General features: G+C 44.5%; 1 long non-coding RNA gene across 3 annotated transcripts; it reads left to right on the forward strand.

Annotated features, from left to right (window-relative positions):
* Nucleotides 1-1,289: 1,289 nt before the first annotated feature.
* Nucleotides 1,290-17,941, forward strand: LOC143840594 (uncharacterized). 3 transcript variants are annotated; one of them, XR_013232244.1, is made up of 3 exons: nucleotides 1,290-1,577; nucleotides 1,852-1,933; nucleotides 17,769-17,941. It is a non-coding gene; the product is annotated as an uncharacterized LOC143840594 (long non-coding RNA). The 3 variants fall into 3 exon arrangements; XR_013232245.1 differs by lacking the exon at nucleotides 17,769-17,941 and adding an exon at nucleotides 14,819-15,123; XR_013232246.1 differs by lacking the exon at nucleotides 17,769-17,941 and adding an exon at nucleotides 12,690-13,256.
* Nucleotides 17,942-18,566: the final 625 nt, after the last annotated feature.

Here is an 18,566-nt window from a genome sequence, read left to right on the forward strand (position 1 = left end):
TGGAGCGCCACTGTTTGGCCACCCCTGCCCTATACCAAACCAAACTAGCCAGTGAAACTGCAGGATGCACATAACGAGGACCAAGAAACAAAGAGAAGCTAGCAGCAGGGATCTAGCCTCCTTTCTGCTGAACTTCATTTGAGGACCACCTCCAAGTACTCATTCTGAGCCAGGGGTAGTCAAACTGCGGCCCTCCAGATGTCCATGGACTACAATTCCCTTGAGCAAGACAATCGGTGCTGCTTTGTCTCTTTCCAGGCGCTTTGAACATGGGTCCCAATATTATATGTGGTGGGAGTTCAGACTGTGCATGAATGTCCCCTGACTGCTCAGGCAGCTCTTCTAGCTGAATGTCTGAATGGTCTTCATCCAGAAAACTTTGTGTTTGAGGTGCTGTTGAGGTCATCTCTGGTGTCTGATCAAGGATGGCTAGCCCAGACAGCCAAGATACCATGACTCTGCAGGCCTCCTGAAGAACATGACTGTGTAAATTAAGGTGACCAGATTTTAGAAGAAGAAGAAGAAGAGTTGGTTCTTATATGCCGCTTTTCCCTACTCGAAGGAGGCTCAAAGTGGCTTACAGTCGCCTTCCCTTTCCTCTCCCCACAACAGACACCCTGTGGGGTGGGTGAGGCTGAGAGAACCCTGAGATCAATGCTCGGTCAGACCAGTTTTAACATTGGTAAAGCAGGACACCATTGACCGGGGGTGGGTCTTGATTAAAAATTTGGTCTATATGGAGCAACAAAAAGTTTCATAGAACGCAAAAATAGTATATATATATATATATATATATATATATATATATATATATATATATATATATATATATATATATATATATATATATATATATATATATATATATATATATATATTTCAATATAAGTACAATTTGCCAGGTACCCCCAGATGTCCCTCCAAAAGTGGGACAACCTGGTCACCTTAGTGTAAATCAGTCTGATTTTTTACTCAATGTACCCCACTGCAATACCCAATCATTGCCGGGAGCACGTCCAGATGGTTATGAGGTCCCCAAAAGAGGGGACGGGGAGGTAGGGTTGCCAGGTTTAGGCAATTCCTGTAGATTTGGGAGTGGAACTTGGGGAGGGCAGTGGGCTTTGAACCCCCACCTTCCAAAGTATCCATTTTCTACAGGTGAACTGATCTCTGTGGTATGGAGGTGAGCTGTAATTCTGGGAAATCCCCAGGCCCCACCTGAAAACAATCATTCCCCTGATGACTTTCAATTTGTTGTGCTTGCAACTGTGTCTTTAGAGAAATATGAGACTGTAGACTCGGAGAGTTTACTCTTGCAGATCTTGCAGATATTCATCTGGGTGCCATTGTGACATTGGCAATTCTTTTGCTTTTTGTGATGCTGGATGATTTTGTTTTTGTAGACACGCAGTCACTTCGCAAAACTTGTGAGTCTGTTTCTTTAACTGTGAGGAGTAGAGGCAGAGTTACTTTCAAATCTTCGCACCTGGCTGAGGGATTACAGACAGCCCATAGTTGTTAGTAACCTCTGAACAGAATGGAAGAATTATGTTTCACAATGAGTTTTTTGGACACTGGTAAATATGGTTTTCTATCATCTTTGATGCATGTATAATAAGAAAGCAGATTTTTTATAATTGTATACATGTTTAATTTTTAGATATACATGTCAGAGTTTTCTCAAAAACAGTTTATACTGAACATCGCTTTAACTTCTGCTGGAATTCTTAACTTCCCATTTGGAATTTCTGTGACATTTTTAAGAATGAACGCCTAAATTTTGACTCGGCTGTTTATCTTTTTGGAAAGTACAGCATTAAATATTCATTGTTACTTTTTTGCTTCTCACAGTTTATCGTATTTTTTACGGACCCCGTGTGGCCCATTCATTCTGTGTCTCCCCCCTGAAAGCTGGCACCCCTGCTACTCTGAAGTAAGTCCCATTTTGTTCAATGAGTGTTGCTCTCTGATGAATGTCATAAGGATTGCAGTCTTTGTCATGGTTCAGTCTCCAACCTGCCTGGTGATCTGAGGAAATCAGGTTTCTCCCACCCAATATTGTGCCCTATGGTTAGAAGAAGATAGGTTGAGGGACTTGGGAATGTTCAGCCTTGAGAAAAGGAGGTTGAGAGGGGACATGATAGCCCTCTTTAAGTATTTGAAAGGTTGTCATTTGGAGGAGGGCAGGATGCTGTTTCTGTTGGCTGCAGAGGAGAGGACACGCAGTAATGGGTTTAAACTTCAAGTACAACGATATAGGCTAGATATCAGGAAAAAATTTTTCACAGTCAGAGTAGTTGAGCAGTGGAATAGGCTGCCTAAGGAGGTGGTGAGCTCCCCCTCACAGGCAGTCTCCAAGCAAAGGTTGGATACACACTTTTCTTGGATGCTTTAGGATGCTCTGGGCTGATCCTGCATTGAGCAGGGGGTTGGACTAGATGGCCTCTATGGCCCCTTCCAACTCTATGATTCTAAGAAGATATCATTACTAACAAGTAGATGTCTTTGCTTAAATCTACCTCCCTATACTAGTTGCCTTTTCTCTGGCCATCATGAGAAGAACTGCAAGTCCCCATCTCAAATGGCATCCACACATGGTTGTATCTTGCACTTTTGTGGTGAGCTAGCAACGTTTTGTTGGGACGTGAACGGCCCGCGCTAGTCTGATTTCATCACATCTCAGAAGCTAAGCGGGGACAGCACTGGTGAGAGCCAACATGGTGTATTGGTTAAGAGCAGTGGAGAACTGGGTTTGATTCTCTGCTCTTCCACATGAAGCCAGCTGATGGACCTTGGGCCAGTTGCAGTTCTCTCGGAGCTCTCTTAGCCTCACCTACCACGCAGGGTGTCTGTGGTGGGGAGGGGAAGGTGAGGTGATTACAAGCCACTTTAAGACCCCTTCAGGGAGTCAAGGTGCAAAAAAACAGCCCTTTTTCTCTTCTTCTCTTAAGTTCTGCATGTGAGGGGGCTGTTCATTAACACAGGAAGCATCTCTGCAGCTATCTGGAGCTACACAGGGTTTTTTTTACTGCCCCGTTGCCCATCTTATGAGTACGGCAGTTCTATTCTGCTCAGGGTATAAACTGTTCTGCTGCAAAAAAATTAGGGGGAACATTGTGGGGTGCGTATGTGGATTGGAGACCATGAATGAAGTCCAGGTTATTATGCAAAGAGAGGCAGGAGAAAGCTTCCTCTGTTCATCTCCTGCCTTAAAAATCCTACAGCAGGGGTGGCCCAAACTATGGCTCTGCATATGTTTATGAACTACAATTCACATAGAATCATAGAATCATAGAGTTGGAAGGGGCCACACAGGCCATCTAGTCCCACCCATGAGGGGGTTGGACTAGATGGCCTGTATGGCTCCTTCCAACTCTATGATTCTATGATTCACCCCCTGATCAACGCAAGATCAGCCCAAAGCATCCTAAAGCATCCAAGAAAAGTGTGTATCCAACCTTTGCTTGAAGACTGCCAGTGAAGGAGAGCTCACCACATTCTCAGGCAGCCTATTCCACTGCTGAACTACTCCCAATTGGCCCTGATCACAGGGGCTCATGGGAATTGTAGTCCATGGACATCTAGCAAGTCACAGTTTATCCAGTTCTGCACTGTAGGATCAACATAAACCAGCTATGACATGCTTGCATTTTCCACCAACAGCAACCATTTGCAACTGGATGGTACAGTTGGGAATGACAGTACAGAATCCAATTATGTGGATGCAGCCTGCTTCTGACTTTTCAGAGAGAAATTATCCGGGCGCGGTGACTGTGGACTTTTACATAGACAGCCCTTCTAAGACACCCCTTCATTCAAGAACAAGAAGTGTTGTTTTTTATACCTTGCTTTTCAACTGCTCAGAGGACCCTCAAAGTGGCTTATAATTGCCCTCCCTTCCTCTCCCCACAATAGGCACCCTGTGAGGGAAGTGGGGCTGAGAGAGCCCTGATATTACTGAAGAAGGAGAAGAGTTAGTTCTTATATGCCGCTTTTCTCTACCTAAAGGAGTCTCAAAGCAGCTTACATTCACCTTCCCTTTCCTCTCCCCACAACAGACACCCTGTGAGAGAGGTGGGGCTGAGAGAGCTCTGACAGGATTGCTCTGTGAGAACAGCATTATCAGGACTGCGACAAGCCCAAGGTCACCCAGCTGGCTGCATGTGAAGGAGCAGGGAATCAAGGCCCGGCTTGCCAGATTGAAAGCCGCCACTCTTAACCACTACACCCTGCTGGCTCTCAGTTGTTTACTACACAGGGTTGCAATAAAAGTGACTGACTGGTAGAGCACTTTCATAAAGGGAATAGTACTATATGTTATTATACTGTTTGTTGTATGAGTATGTATTACCTTGCTTGTGCTGCATTGTTTTCGCATGCTCTGGGGACATTTTTTTGCATGGGATGGAATTGGTCAGGAGCCCTTTCCTATATGGTTCTATTCTATCGCACTACTCTGTAGGGATTACTCTTTTCGTGCTTCATCGATTTTGAATCCAGGGGCACTTTGAAGACCAATGAAGTTTTATTCGGGGTATAAGTTTTCATGCAGGCACACAAAAGTTTATACCTTGAATAAAACTTGGTTGGTCTTATAGGAGCCCCTGGAATCAAACTTTGTTCACTGAGTTTGTTTGCTGAGTTTACTGTGGCCACGTGGCTCTGAACATGCCGTCATGCCCTCCTGTGGCTCAAAGTCATTTATACACCTGTCCCCACGAAGCTGTCGAATCCACTTTTTCAGTCAGCTAACCTGGCACGCTCTCCCAACTCTAATTGTATGTTATTAACTATCAGTCAATTATCCATCAGCAATAGGTCTCCTCACTGATCTGTGAGGTAAACCAGGGGTAGTCAACCTGTGGTCCTCCAGATGTGGTCCTCCAGATGCAAACCTGTGGTCCTCCAGATGCAAACACTGGCAGGGGCTCATGGGAACTGTAGCCCGTGAACATCTGGTGGACCACAGGTTGACTACCCCTGAGGTAAACTGCACAACCCTTGTTCTTACAGATGAGGAATGGAAACAAATTTGTTGTGAGGGGGGAAAGGGCATCAAAGCTATCCTCAACTAGATGAGAAATGTCTGAGGACACCCCCCACAAGCACACAAACACACATATGAAGCGGCCAGTTGGATGACTGCTGAGAGCACCATGTTGTGAGGGCCATTCCACACAGTGAAGGAATGAAAAGTGGAGGGAACAGAACACTGGGCTAAGAAGAAGGGAAGGAGCTCATGACTGGATATAAAGGCACGAGGGGAAAGAGGGAAAGAGGGAAGAGGAGGGTGGGAAGAAAAGGGGGGAAAAGATCCTGCCCAAAACTGGTGGAAGGGAGGGGAGGGGGGAGGGGAGGGAAGGAGAAAAGGCCACTATCCAAACACCACCCTCGGCTTATATGTGAGTCAGTAAGTTTTTCCAGCATTTTGTGGTGAAAATAGGTGCCTCGGCTTGTACGCGGGTCGGCTTATATGCGAGTATATACGGTAAATTGACTGTATGAGATTTATGCCCCCTGCAGGGTTCTACACTCTGTGGGTACAAATCTGTTGGTCACACCCAGCCTCTGGGAAGTGCGTCTGGCCTTGACTAGGGAGAGGGCCTTTTTGGTCCTGGCCCCTACCTGGTGGAATGAGCTCCCGGAAGAGCTACGGACCCTGTGGGAGCTTCTGGCATTCCGCAGGGCCTGCAAGACGGGGCTCTTCCACTAGGTTTATGGTTGAGGCTGGCGCGCTAAGGAGAAGCTGGATCCCCCCCCCCTTGGGTTACTCTTATGGCAGATTAATAGTCAGCAACCCCTTTTTCTGCCCCCATGGTTGACAGTGGGCCAGGTTTAGTTATATGTAGTCTCCGCCGCTTCTGGACATCTTGTGTACTGATTTTGTGTATTTATTGAGTAGTTTGTCATTTTAGGGGTTGTTTTATTGGGATTTTTATCTGTGTTGTAACCCACCACGAGCCATTTTGGGAGTGGCGGGCTAGAAATTGAATTAACAATAATAATAGATAATGCACTTTCAATGCACTTTAAACGTAGATTTTCCTGTTCTGCACAGGACAACCCAACTGCCAAAGCACATGAAAAATGCATTATCTATTGTGTGCAGAATGGGCCCTGGTGGAATAACTTCGTTTTGCAGGGAACACAGAAAGCTCCTGTGGTTTTCAGAATCTCAATGCTACCACTAAAAAGGCCCAGTCGTATACGACCCACCCCTCAAAATACCCTTTGATGGTTTTAGATTTCCTTCAAAATCCCTGCAAGGCGCAGCTTACAGATTTGTTACAGATTTCAGTTTAGGCAACATCAACAAAAAAATCAGCCTCGTTGCCAGCTCTGCTGTTTTTAGCCCTCTGCTGATACAACCAGGGATGCTGTCTGCCAACATTCCTTCAACTTCACCGCAGGGCAGCAAAGCGGCCCTCTAATAAGTCACTACATTTACATTTCTTTTGACTCCCTTTCCTTTCCCGTGGACTATTTAATTACACTTGCTCTATATTTTCTGAGCCAGACACTATGACACTTTTAAAAAATATTAGGCGTACAAATTAGTATGCTTTTTTTTCTCCTGAACTTGTCTTAACCTATCTTTAACGGACAACCAACTCCCTCGTAATGTATATGTGCCAAGCTGTCTCATCTCACAACTTGTCACTTCGGCTTGTTGCAAGTGGCACAACAAGATGTTTTACAACCTGGAGGTGTTCCTTCTTGCAAATTAATCCGCAGTTTTTAAAAAAGAAAGAAAGAAAATTGGGGGTGGGGGGGAGTCAGAGTAAGCAAGTTTCTTTTTTAGGGCAAAATCGCTCACAAAAAAGTTAGCTCCTTCTGTTCATAGAAGCATAGAATCATAGAGTTGGAAGAGACCTCCTGGGTCATCTAGTCCAACCCCCTGGACTATGTAGGATACTCACAACCCTGTCGCTCATCCAATGTAACCTGCCACCCCCTTGAATCTTCACAGAGTCAGCCTCTCCATCAGATGGCAATCCAGCCTTTGTTTAAACATTTCCACAGATGGAGAACCCACCACCTCCTGAGGAAGCCTGTTCCACTGAGAAACCTCTCTAACTGTCAGGAACTTCTTCTGGATGTTGAGACAGAACTTCCTTAATTTCATACCATTGGTTCTGGTCTGTCCCTCTGGGGCAAGAGAGAACAACTCTGCTCCATCTTCTATATGGCAGCCTTTTAAATACCTGAAGATTGTTATCAGATCCCCTCCAGGCTAAAAAGACCAAGGTCCCCCAACCTTTCCTCATATATCTTGGCCTCCAAACCCCTCACCATCTTTGTTGCCCTCCTCTGGACATGTTCCAGTTTGTCAACATCCTTCTTCAACTGGGGTGCCCAAAACTGAACACAGTACTCCAAGTGAGGCCAAACCAGAGCAGAGTAAAGCGGTACCATCACCTCCCGTGATCTGGACACGATACTCCGTTTGATACAGCCCCACATCTCATTTGCTTTTTTAGCCACTGAGTCACATTGCTGACTCATGTTCAAGATGATGAAGAAGAAGAGGAGTTGGTTCTTATATGCCGCTTTTCCCTACCCGAAGGAGGCTCAAAGTGGCTTACAGTCGCCTTCCCATTCCTCTCCCCACAACAGACACCCTGTGGGGTGGGTGAGGCTGAGAGAGCCCTGATATCACTGCCCGGTCAGAACAGTTTTATCAGTACCATGGCCAGCCCAAGGTCACCCAGCTGGCTGCATGTGGGGGAGTGCAGAATCGAACCCGGCATGCCAGATTAGAAGTCCGCACTCCTTACCACTACACCAAACTGGCTCTCAATGTATGGTCTACTAAAACTCCTAGATCCTTTTCACACATGCTACTGCCAAGACAAGTCCCCCCAATCCTATATTGGTGTATGTGGTTTTTCCTGCCACTCCTATACAGACTGCAAATAATTGCCTAAAAGAGGGGTCCCCAACAGGGCGTCCGTTGGGGACCATGGCCCATGCCAAAACCTTTCCTGCTGCCAACCAAGTGTGAAGCCAGGTGGGCCTTTTGCCCAAATAGGCTTTTGAGTCACTGTTCCAATTTTTACAAAACATTTCTTCAGAAGCAGCTACCTCCACAGCACAAGAATCTTCACTGTGACCGATTCTGCACAATGGTGGCCATGCCGGGCCACTACCGATTCCTAGCTGTGGGAGCAGTATGTCCCACCACGTCCTGTGTATGCATGGAGGAAGAACTCCCCTGGTGCACACAGTCCACCCTGGAGTTGTGTGTGCTGAGCTTGGTATACAAATGACCCGGTTCAGTATAAGACAGCAGCGTCTTTTTCATTTAGCTTCTGCTCAATTGCATCACCTTTTGGACTCAGCTCCTCCAACATGATAACAAAGCCATGATTCTTTATTTTTCTGTCACGTCCTGTTGTCTTTTCCCCATAAAATTTAGGCACATTGCTATGCTCGTCGAGCTCCGAGACACCAAACGTTTACAGATACCATGCATTTCATGTACGTGCTTTATTTTTAAATTTCTGCATCCCACGGAGGGCAGCTAACATCAGATTAAAACCCTTCACAGGATAGTGATATGATTGAAGACAGTGCCAAATCAAATCTCCTCCCTGATAGATGCATGTCACAGCTTAACACGGATCCCGAAGATTGTTTCGAACTCCCAACAAGAAAACTAGGCCGTTAAAATACCCCTTTGCAGAACACGTTTGACCATTTTTCCATATCCATTGTTCTTTGATCACCACTGCATTTGGGACATGAGAGGGATTGGGGTATCCCTTGCTTCCGGTTTCCATTACCCACTGTCACTCCATACAACAGCAGAAACAATTAAATACAAAATGGCTGTGGCATTATGTCACTTCCGGGAGAAACCTGGAAGTGAAAGAGAGTAGCTCTAGGAATTACTGGAAAGAAGGGTTGGGGTATGGATTGGAAATTGGCTAAAAAACCAAGAATCAGGGAGCATGAATAAATGGTTGGTTCTCACAATGGAGGTGTAGTATCTGGAGAGGCAGGCAGCGGATCACCCTTCAACCTGTTCTACCACCTCCCAGAATACCAATCAAGGCTTCACAATTTACCTATACTGGTTGGAGCCATAATTTACAGATCCCATTCAACCACTCAGCTACACTTTATAATGAGTTTAGATATTTTTTTATAGAGTGTATTGTCACAATTCTGACCACTGAGGAAGACCCAGTAGGGTCAAAATGCGTTTGGTCTTATGTGCTGTTAGTTCTGTATAGTTTTTATGTCGTTTTTATTCTGTTTTTAATTGTGCACAATAATAAATAATTAACATTTTTAGATTATTTTATTGTACGGCTCAACTTCTGAGTTCCTATGCCTCGAATTTGGCTTGCCATGTGGCCTTTGCTCTGGGCCTCAGAGAGGCCTCCACCTCCACTAGCTACCTCCCATCCTCCCTCCCCTGTGGCCAGCGCCCCGGCCTCTGTAACCACCATCTCCCTCCCTCCCTCCCTCCCTCTTCTGCTGTGCTCCCTGGGGCAGGACTACAGATATCTAACACCTGAGCATACAGAACTTTGAATTGCTCACCAGGGTAAATATTCAGGAAGGCCCTTGGATTGTCGGATTGCTTTGACTGACTTAATAGATCTCTATATCTCAGGTGTTCTCTCTGCTGGATTTTGCTTTGTTTGTTTGTTTGCTTTGCTTTCATTTATTAAGGATTTTTATCCTGCGCTTCCCATGATCAAGGTGGCCTATATGACAAAACCACAAAACCAACAAATACATAATTGAAATCACGTAAGGGCTCAAAAAATGTGAAAGACGATCAGCACACACAGCTCTGGTAAAACACCCAGCAAATAACCATTGGCATGATACCACTTTTAAAATTAAAATCTCATTTTAAACAGTTTTGCAACCTCTAAGAACACTAGACAAGGTTCACATACCCAAAGTGGCCTTATTCTGCCCCAGATCATCACTCCCCAAGGTCATTATTGTCTATTTAGACTGGCAGAACCTTTCAAGGGTCTCCACTAGGATTTTCACTAGGGTTGCCAGATCTACTGGTCCAGGTGGGGGTCCCCTGCTTTCCAGATGCACCTCACTGCCCCCAGACTCCTCCACAACTCGCCCCAATCCAAAAGAATATTGCAGCATGGTGACATCACCTGGATGGAACATTGGCACACCAGGGTCATGGGGAGGAGGCGGGGTTAGGAGCAGAATTCTATGGCTTGAAGTAAATTCTACCATAGAGTTTTGCCCAAAAGCCAGTGACATCTCTGACATGCCAATATCACTTCTGGGTGATGCCAGCATGTCGGGGAACTCCATTCCCCCCCCCCCCCAGCAGCATGAATGGGCCTGGGAACCCTATCTTTCATATCCGCTACAACCCAGTCTGTTCAATTGGAGATTTGGGGGATTGATTTATCGATTTATCGATTTATTTCCTGCCACTCTCATAGTAGACTTGTAGTAGTAGATTGAATTGGGGATCTCCAGTGTGCAAAGCAGAGGCTCTTCGTCTGAATCTCAGGCCTTCCTCCTCCAAAAAGGGGTGCAGTTATTAAAAAGTCCCATTTTGGGGCACTGCTGAGTTAATTTGACAGTGGGAAGCCACCATTACTAATTCTGGTTGTGGGGAGTTCAGTAGGCAGCACTGTTGACAGCACCTTCCCACTGCTCATATGGAGCGAGATCACAGTACTTATTTTTCTAGTCTGTCATCAATATTGAGAATTTGAGGCAAAATGTTATTAAATCCGAAGGTTCGGTAAACACATCTCTGCTCCAGCCAGCCAACTCTTTCCTAAACACAAGAACACTAAGCAACAGCAAGCAGAACCGGGGAACTTATATACATGTTTGAGGGTCCTGCCAGGTCACACGATAGGTCCTTAATGGAGGCTCCTGACGGGACCAGGACATAGTTCACTGAATCAGTAGGAACAGGGAATCTATGAATCCTGTTCAGGAGTCCAGAATCAGTCTCTTGCTCCAGGCTCCCTGCCCCAGATTGTCCACATACACAACAAATGCTATAAACAAACATTCCCAGTCTCAGGCCAATCCATAGTGTAATTAAATGTTAGCTCATTTGGATTTTAACCAGAGAAGTCTGGATTCAAAACACTGCTTAGCTAAGAACTTGATAGGGTTGTTATGTCAAGGGCCATTGTGAATTTTTTGGCGTTCCCTTATTGGGTGATAGAGTTACTTTAACATGATCCCTTAAGGTAAAAGCTTTAATTTCATTTTTCACTTGTTTTGGTGGTTGCCAGATGCCCTCTTTCTTTTTAAGAAAGGTTAATATATTTAAAATATATATATAAACTAAAAATTGGTGTCCATCCTCTTTTGGACTCTTTAAAAAAATGATGAAAATGTCCTCTGTTTGGGTTGGAAGGTTAGGGATGTTCCTAGTTAGTAGCAATAATTACAGCTTAAATAATAGAGATATTTACATGATATTTGTCACAGTGATCTCTTGTTTGAAGTAGTCATTTGGGAAATATGCCTCTTTTTTGCTTTTCAAAATGCGGTAATCCTGGTTTAAATTCTAATCAAGTTCTGTTCTGTTTTGGTACCGGGTGCTGTGGAATTATGACAGTTTTTCACTTGCTCTGAGCATCATCCACCCCATCAGATTGTCATATGGATACAATGGGTACAAGCAATACAAAGAGGATTCACAGTGTAAATAGTAAAAAACTGAATACAAAATGCAAAAACTTTATTGATTAGACTGTATAATAGATACTAAAATGACCTCACAAACTAATTGAAGTAAATTTACTGAATAATCTTCTCATTCACGTCTTTGAAGACTGATGGTTTTACTCAACATACCAGCTTGGAGAGCTTTGTAGTCTGTGTCTGGTCATGAGAGAAGCTCTGAATACCAGAGTACTAGAACTCTGAATACTCTATAAGTTCTACAACAGCCTTTTTCAATTTTTTTCTTTTTACCATTGAGAAACCCCTGAAACATTCTTCAAGTTTCAAGTAACCCCTGAAGTGGCACAAATGGGCAGAATATGGCTGGGAAGTATAGCTGTGGACACGCCCACCTGGGTCTCCACCCCTTCCAACCCCATCTAGGGCTATAATTGGCAATTTGGGAGGAGGGGAGGTCATATCTGTTCATATCACCTGATAAATGTGATAATGTGATAAATAAAAATTTAAAACAAATTTTAAAAATACATTAAACATTTAGTAATTTCCACCCATTTGAAAAACCCTTCTTTCAAGAAACCTCAGGGTTTCATGAAACCCTGGTTGAGAAAGCCAGGTCTAGAGGAATATATGTACAGTATTTGCTGGCGTATAAGACTACTTCCCCCCCCCTGAAAAACATGCCTCCAAGTGGGGGGGGGGTCATCCTATACGCCGGGTGCATTTCAGTTGGGATAGACATAGCTGCCCATAGTGGCCCATAGTACTGCAATGGAATGTAACAAACTCTATATTTTGAGTGGAAATGTTAGGGGGTCGTCTTATACGCCCAGTCGTCTTATACGCCGGCAAATACGGTATGTTTTCGATGAAAGGGAACGAAATGCATTCATAACCGGTATGCTTGTCATTTCTGCACACCGAGGCGTTAAAATAATCCTACAAACCGGATGTGAATGAGAAAATGCTTTAGAAGATTTCTTTCCATCAGTTTTTGACATCCTTTATTTTAGTCTACTTTATTGTGCATTTCGTAGTTTGCTTTGGCTAAGACAGAGACGAAAGAAACATCTACACCACCCTAAGCCCCTCAGAAGAAGGAGGAGACATAAATGTGGCCGTCATCTCAGTGACTTGACATGCACTTTCATCTCAATCCCAAGCAATTCCATAGCAGTGGTCCATGTGCTGAACTTCCCCCCACCACCAAGATCCACTCAGAGAAAACGCCATTGTGGTGGGAGTGAAATTAATGCATTAAAACCGGTGAGGCGCTGAGACGTTACAGGACTTTGAGCTATGCTAGTCCCTGAGATGGATAGAGGGCCCAAGGTTACGGACAGCTGTAGAAAAGACGGCGCCTGTCATATTTCTCTCCGTGGCCTCCGTCGTTCGATGTGCTATCGGGACTGACTCCATTATTCTGAAGCGCTTTGGGACACCTTGAAAATGAAAGGTGCAAGATAAAACCATCTTTTATTCTGCCGAGACGTTGTAAAACAAACTTTGTTCTCGGAGAGCAGTCCCCGCTGGCCTTTTTCTTCTGTCTGTTGAGTAAATTCAGTGGCTCATGTGTCTTGTGCGCATTGACAGAACCGACACGGCAGCGATTGTTTCCGCCTCTTCTAGCGTGAGGAAGAAGGGGGTCTTTTTTTTCCCCCTTCCCCTGTTGTATCGAGGCAATCACAAAGAGCTGGGCATGAATCTAAAAAATCACTTTTTACAAGCCTGTGCCTCTTTTCTTTCCCCATATACAGGATTCAAAGAACATAAGCTCCGGCTGAAAGAAAAATTGCTAATGCTTTGGAAAGCAGTGGGGGAGGGGATTTAGGGAAGGCCTTTTAAGACAGAACAGTGGGCAGAACTAGTAAAACCGTGATTTGCTTCTAGCACTGTCACTTATTTTTTTTTAAATATTCTATTTATTTTTATTGTATATAAAGCGCTTACAGAAAGATAAAAAGAAAATAATTGTTCATACATGTAAGAGTATAGACTGTTATTATCTTAAAAAGAACACATTCAATTCCCATTGCATATTAGTCCGAACCTAAAAGTTACTGTTGTCTTTCTTAGCCAAGTAATTGTTAATACATATAAGAATACAATCTATTATTATCCCAAATAATATATAGTCAGTTCCCATCGTATGTTGGCCCTAACCTAAAAGTTACTGCTGTCTTTCCTAAGAGAGACCAGGTAATTGCTCCACTGTTCGTCACATTCTTCAGGTAGTCGCAAAAGATGGAAATGTGCTCTTTTCCATGATGTATCTGCTGGCAGGTCTTGAAGTATTTGTGCTTCTTCATTCATTGAGCTCAGCGGTGTCGCCTGAAGCTTTTTGGGTGGGGTGTTTCTTGCAGCCTTGTCACTTATGAACCAGGCACATGTTACCATTCAACACAAGACTGCACCCACAGATTTAGCGATTAAAGCCTTGTTGTTGTTGTTGCTATCTGTGGGTCCCCAATTTCTTTGGCTGTTTCTTACAAAAAAATATACGCCCTTATATAACGTATAAACAACACTGTAATGTGTGAGCAGGGCTAGAAGAGTCTCTTATGATGGCGTTGGTTTTTAGCCAGTCAGTGACTTGGGCTTACCCCTTGAATAATTATTAAATCTTAATTCATGATGATGGTCTACACTGGGAACAAACTGTTGCATGTGAAGTGGCTTGATACACATAGAATCATAGAGTTGGGAGGGGGAAGAAGAAGAGTAGGTTTTTATACCCTGATTCCCTCTATCCTCAACAGTCTCAGAGTAGCTTACAATCATCTTTCCCTTCCTCTCCCCACCACAGTCATCTTGTGGGACAGAAGAAGAAGGTGTCTCAAAGCAGCTTCCAATCACCTTCCCTTCCTCTCCCCACAATAGACACCCCGTGAGGTAGGAGGGGGCTGAGTGAGACCAACTGTTCTGTGAGAACAGCACTATCAGGGCTGTGACACACCCAAGGTCACTCAACTGACTGCATTTGGAGCAATGGGGAATCAAATCTGACTCACCAGACCCTGTCCTTAACCACTACACCATGCTGGCTCTCTATGCAGATGGTGATGAGAGAGTTCTACAAGAAGAGTGACTGACCCAAGGTCATTTGGCATGCCTCATGTGTCTTAGAGCAGCTTACAATCACCATCCCTTCTTTTCCCCACAACAGGTATCTTGTGAAGTAGGTGGGCTGAGAGAGTTTCAAGAGACCTGTAAGACTGCCAGTGAGGGTGAGCTTACCACTACCCTAGGCAACCCTTTCAACTGCTATACCACTCCTTTGTAATCTTTGAATGCTGTTTTCTGTTCAAATAATCTAAGTGAACAAGCATATCATTCAAATCTGAGCTGTGAATACTCAAGTGCATTATCTCTGATATGTCAGTGGCTTACTAGGGGGTATTATGCACATACCATTTTCACCAAAGTCAATTTGCTGACTCTTTAAAATCACCCCTTTTAAAAACATTCTTATTTATGTGTGTGTGCTGATACTGTGTTGTTGTTGTTGTTTTGCATACCAGAGTATACCATAGTAAAGGATTACGCAATTTGAAACAGTTGTGAAAGCAAATCCTCAAGTGGGATGGTTACTTCCTCTGTTGTACCAAATGCTCATTGGTTAGCTGCAATGTCACCTGACTGCCACTCTAGCACATGATGCTGGCAGGGCCTCATGGGAATTATAGTTCATAGGCATGGAGATTTCAACAAGAAATTTCTGTGGGGGGCACGCAACCTTTTGAAAGCCAGCACAACCACCTTTCCCCCTCTGAGGTATAGTGTTCCTCTTAGAGAGTAGGCAGGGTGGACCACAGCAGACCACAGGTTCCCATATAAACTGTAAGCTCCCACCAAACCTCTCCCCCATGAAGTATTTCTAATCACTGGTGAGCCTGTCCAAAATGGGAGCCTCCACCCACAGCCTGAAGCAGCTCTACTTCCCTGTTCTCCTACAAGAGAGAACTGGTCTTTCAGACAGCTCCTGAACCCACACAAGGTGGTACAGGGAAGATCCCTCCACTTCACCAGTCTGATAAACTATTAAACCAGAAAGCAACAGCCCCTCCTGCCATATTGCTCAGAGGTAGACACCTGCTGAACACAGAGGCTCCACTTCCCTATAGCGAAGGCAGCCCACCTCATTCGGCAGAAAATCAGCAGATGGAACCTCGAGCTTCCATTGGTGGATGACGTTCTAGGGGCTGTCCATTCACCCATTGGTATATGATGGCACAGGGGAGGAGACCAAAAACATGGCAATGCTTATGCATAAAAAAAGCGTCCTCATTACCATCATAAAGGAAACATCGTAGTAAAGCTAGTTTTAAATACGGCATGGAAACAATGCAAAGAAGGCACACTTGCCACTACGAGGGGTTAGTGCCATAAAGAATTGAAAATACTATGGTGACTCTTCCATGGGGAACACGGTGGCACATGCAGAAACCTGAAAAATGACATTTTTTTTGCAGACTTAGAATAATAGAGTTGGAAGGGACCTCCAGGATTGTCTAGTCCAACCTGAGCAGAATGCAGGGAATTCAGAGCTACCTGCCCACCCCCAGTGAGCCCAGTTTCATGCCCAACTTCTTGCGAGGTTTCCTGCTGTGCCTACTATCCCAAGAATCTGTGTTGTTATTGAAGGTCAGAAGACCTTTGGGGAAAGGAGAAGACACATCATGAGGTGGTGGTGCTTGTGAGGGGACTTCTCACCTTCCACTATTTCCACAAGTTTTTTCTAAGCTGGTGCCAAGAATAATTTATGCTCTGCTCTCTGTTGCCCCTAGGGGTATGTCCCACTATGTGTTTTCAAAGGTGCCCCTCCCCTCAGGAACAGATCTTCAAAATTCAAAGGAATTTGAGGGGAACTCCAAAGCAAAGGGGGAAAGAGCTGTTCCATCAAGTCTTTGTGTACATAGATCATTGAATTGGTCCCATCGAAGTAGAGAAAGCCTTACTTAAGCGAGCCATTTGAGAGACCACCCCTCTACCTATACCCCCCAAAGAACATTTTGTTCTTCGAATACCAACCAGTTGGTGGTCCCTGGACCCAAGGAGGTAGGTCTGGCTTCAACCAGTGCCAGGATTATTTCTGTTCTGGCCCCCACCTGGTGGAATGAGATCCCACAACACGTCAAGACTTTGTCAGCGGTCGTTTTTCGCTCTTTATGCTTTTCCCACATGGACGATATAGCACGGCCATTTTGTTTGTTTCGTCCTTCTATAGCAGTAGTCCCCAACCTTTTTATCATCGGGGACCAGTCAACGCTTGACAATTTTACTGAGACCCGGGGGAGGGGGTAGTCCTTTGCCAAGGGACATGGCTGCCGCCTGAGCCCCTGCTTCACTTGCTTTCCCGCCGGTGCCACTGATTTCCCACTACCCACTGGGGGGCGCTGCCAGCAGCAGCTGTGCAGTGCCACACCACGGGGGAGCCCCAGCCATGGTGGCCACCAAAAACCACTGAAGGTGAGCCAGTGGCAGAGTAGCAGGGCAGCCCCCGAGGCAGCAGCCGGGGAGGAGGACAAGGAGGAGCTGCGGCCTGGTACCGGCTGATCAACGGACCGGCACCGGTCCCCGGACCGAGGGTTGGGGACCACTGTTCTATAGAATGTTTCATCTCTTTTCAGTGGGGCTGCAGAGCATCCCAGGGTGTGAATTCCTCCAATCGATGCCCTTTGCAATCAATAAATGAGAATAACTCTGCATAGAATTGCTGTAAGAACTAACTCTTCTTCTTCTTCTTCTTCTTCTTCTTCTTCTTCTTCTTCTTCTTCTTCTTCTTCTTCTTCTTCTTCTTCTTCATCATCATCATCATCATCATCATCATCATCATCATCATCATCATCATCATCATCATCATCATCATCATCATCATCATCATCATCATCATCATCATCATCATCATCATCATCATCATCATCATCATCATCTTCTTCTTCTTCTTCTTCTTCTTCTTCTTCTTCTTCTTCTTCTTCTTCTTCTTCTTCTTCTTCTTCTTCTTCTTCTTCTTCTTCTTCTTCTTCTTCTTCTTCTTCTTCTTCTTCTTCTTCTTCTTCTTCTTCTTCTTCTTCTTCTTCTTCTTCTTCTTCTTCTTCTTCTTCTTCTTCTTCTAGAATTGCCGTTGTAGTATTCTGAATGGGTACGATGGGCATGACTCTGGCCACATTTGTAACTCCTGTTGAATCCAGTGAGGAAGAGCCAAGCACAGTGAAATAACACAACCTCAAAACACTTCCCTTCGGCTAGGTTATGCTCTGAGATCTCTGTTTAGACTTATTATTTTTAACGTGCCTGAACCAATTAACCCGCACCCATGGGTATTAAAATAAAGGCAATTAAAATGAAAGAAAGTTTTTTTAATCTCTCTCTCACACACACACACACACACACACAGGTTTCTAACTGTGCCGTCCTAAGCAGAGTTCTGCCCTTTAAAGTCTGTTCCTGTCAAAGGACTTAGAAGGGGGTAACTCTGCTTACCACTGTAAAGTGCTCTTCCAATGAGGAGAGCATGCAAGGCAATTTCGAACATCAATAAAATCATCCCACTAAAACATAATTAAAGCACAATTAAAACCATCATAGTAATAATGCTGTTGATTTAACCAGTCATGCAGTTTACAGCCAGCAATTCCTACAGTTTTTCTCATCTGTGCGTATTAAAGGATCTTATTCTAACTAATTCTCATTTTACAGCATGTGGGTGAAACGTGTTCACAATCTGCGGGGTACGGCAGCTCCGTATTTATGTTAACTTAATTTATTTTCTCTATACATGAAATGCATGCATGTGTTGGTGACCTATGGTTCGTTGTGTGACTTCAAGAATCAGAGTTGGCTTTACAGACCCCTTACTGAAGAAGAGTTGGCTTTCCGACCCCACTTCCGACCCCACTTTTCACTACCTGAAG

This window comes from Paroedura picta, chromosome 6, assembly GCF_049243985.1.
Source record: "Paroedura picta isolate Pp20150507F chromosome 6, Ppicta_v3.0, whole genome shotgun sequence".
Taxonomy (NCBI): domain Eukaryota; kingdom Metazoa; phylum Chordata; class Lepidosauria; order Squamata; family Gekkonidae; genus Paroedura; species Paroedura picta.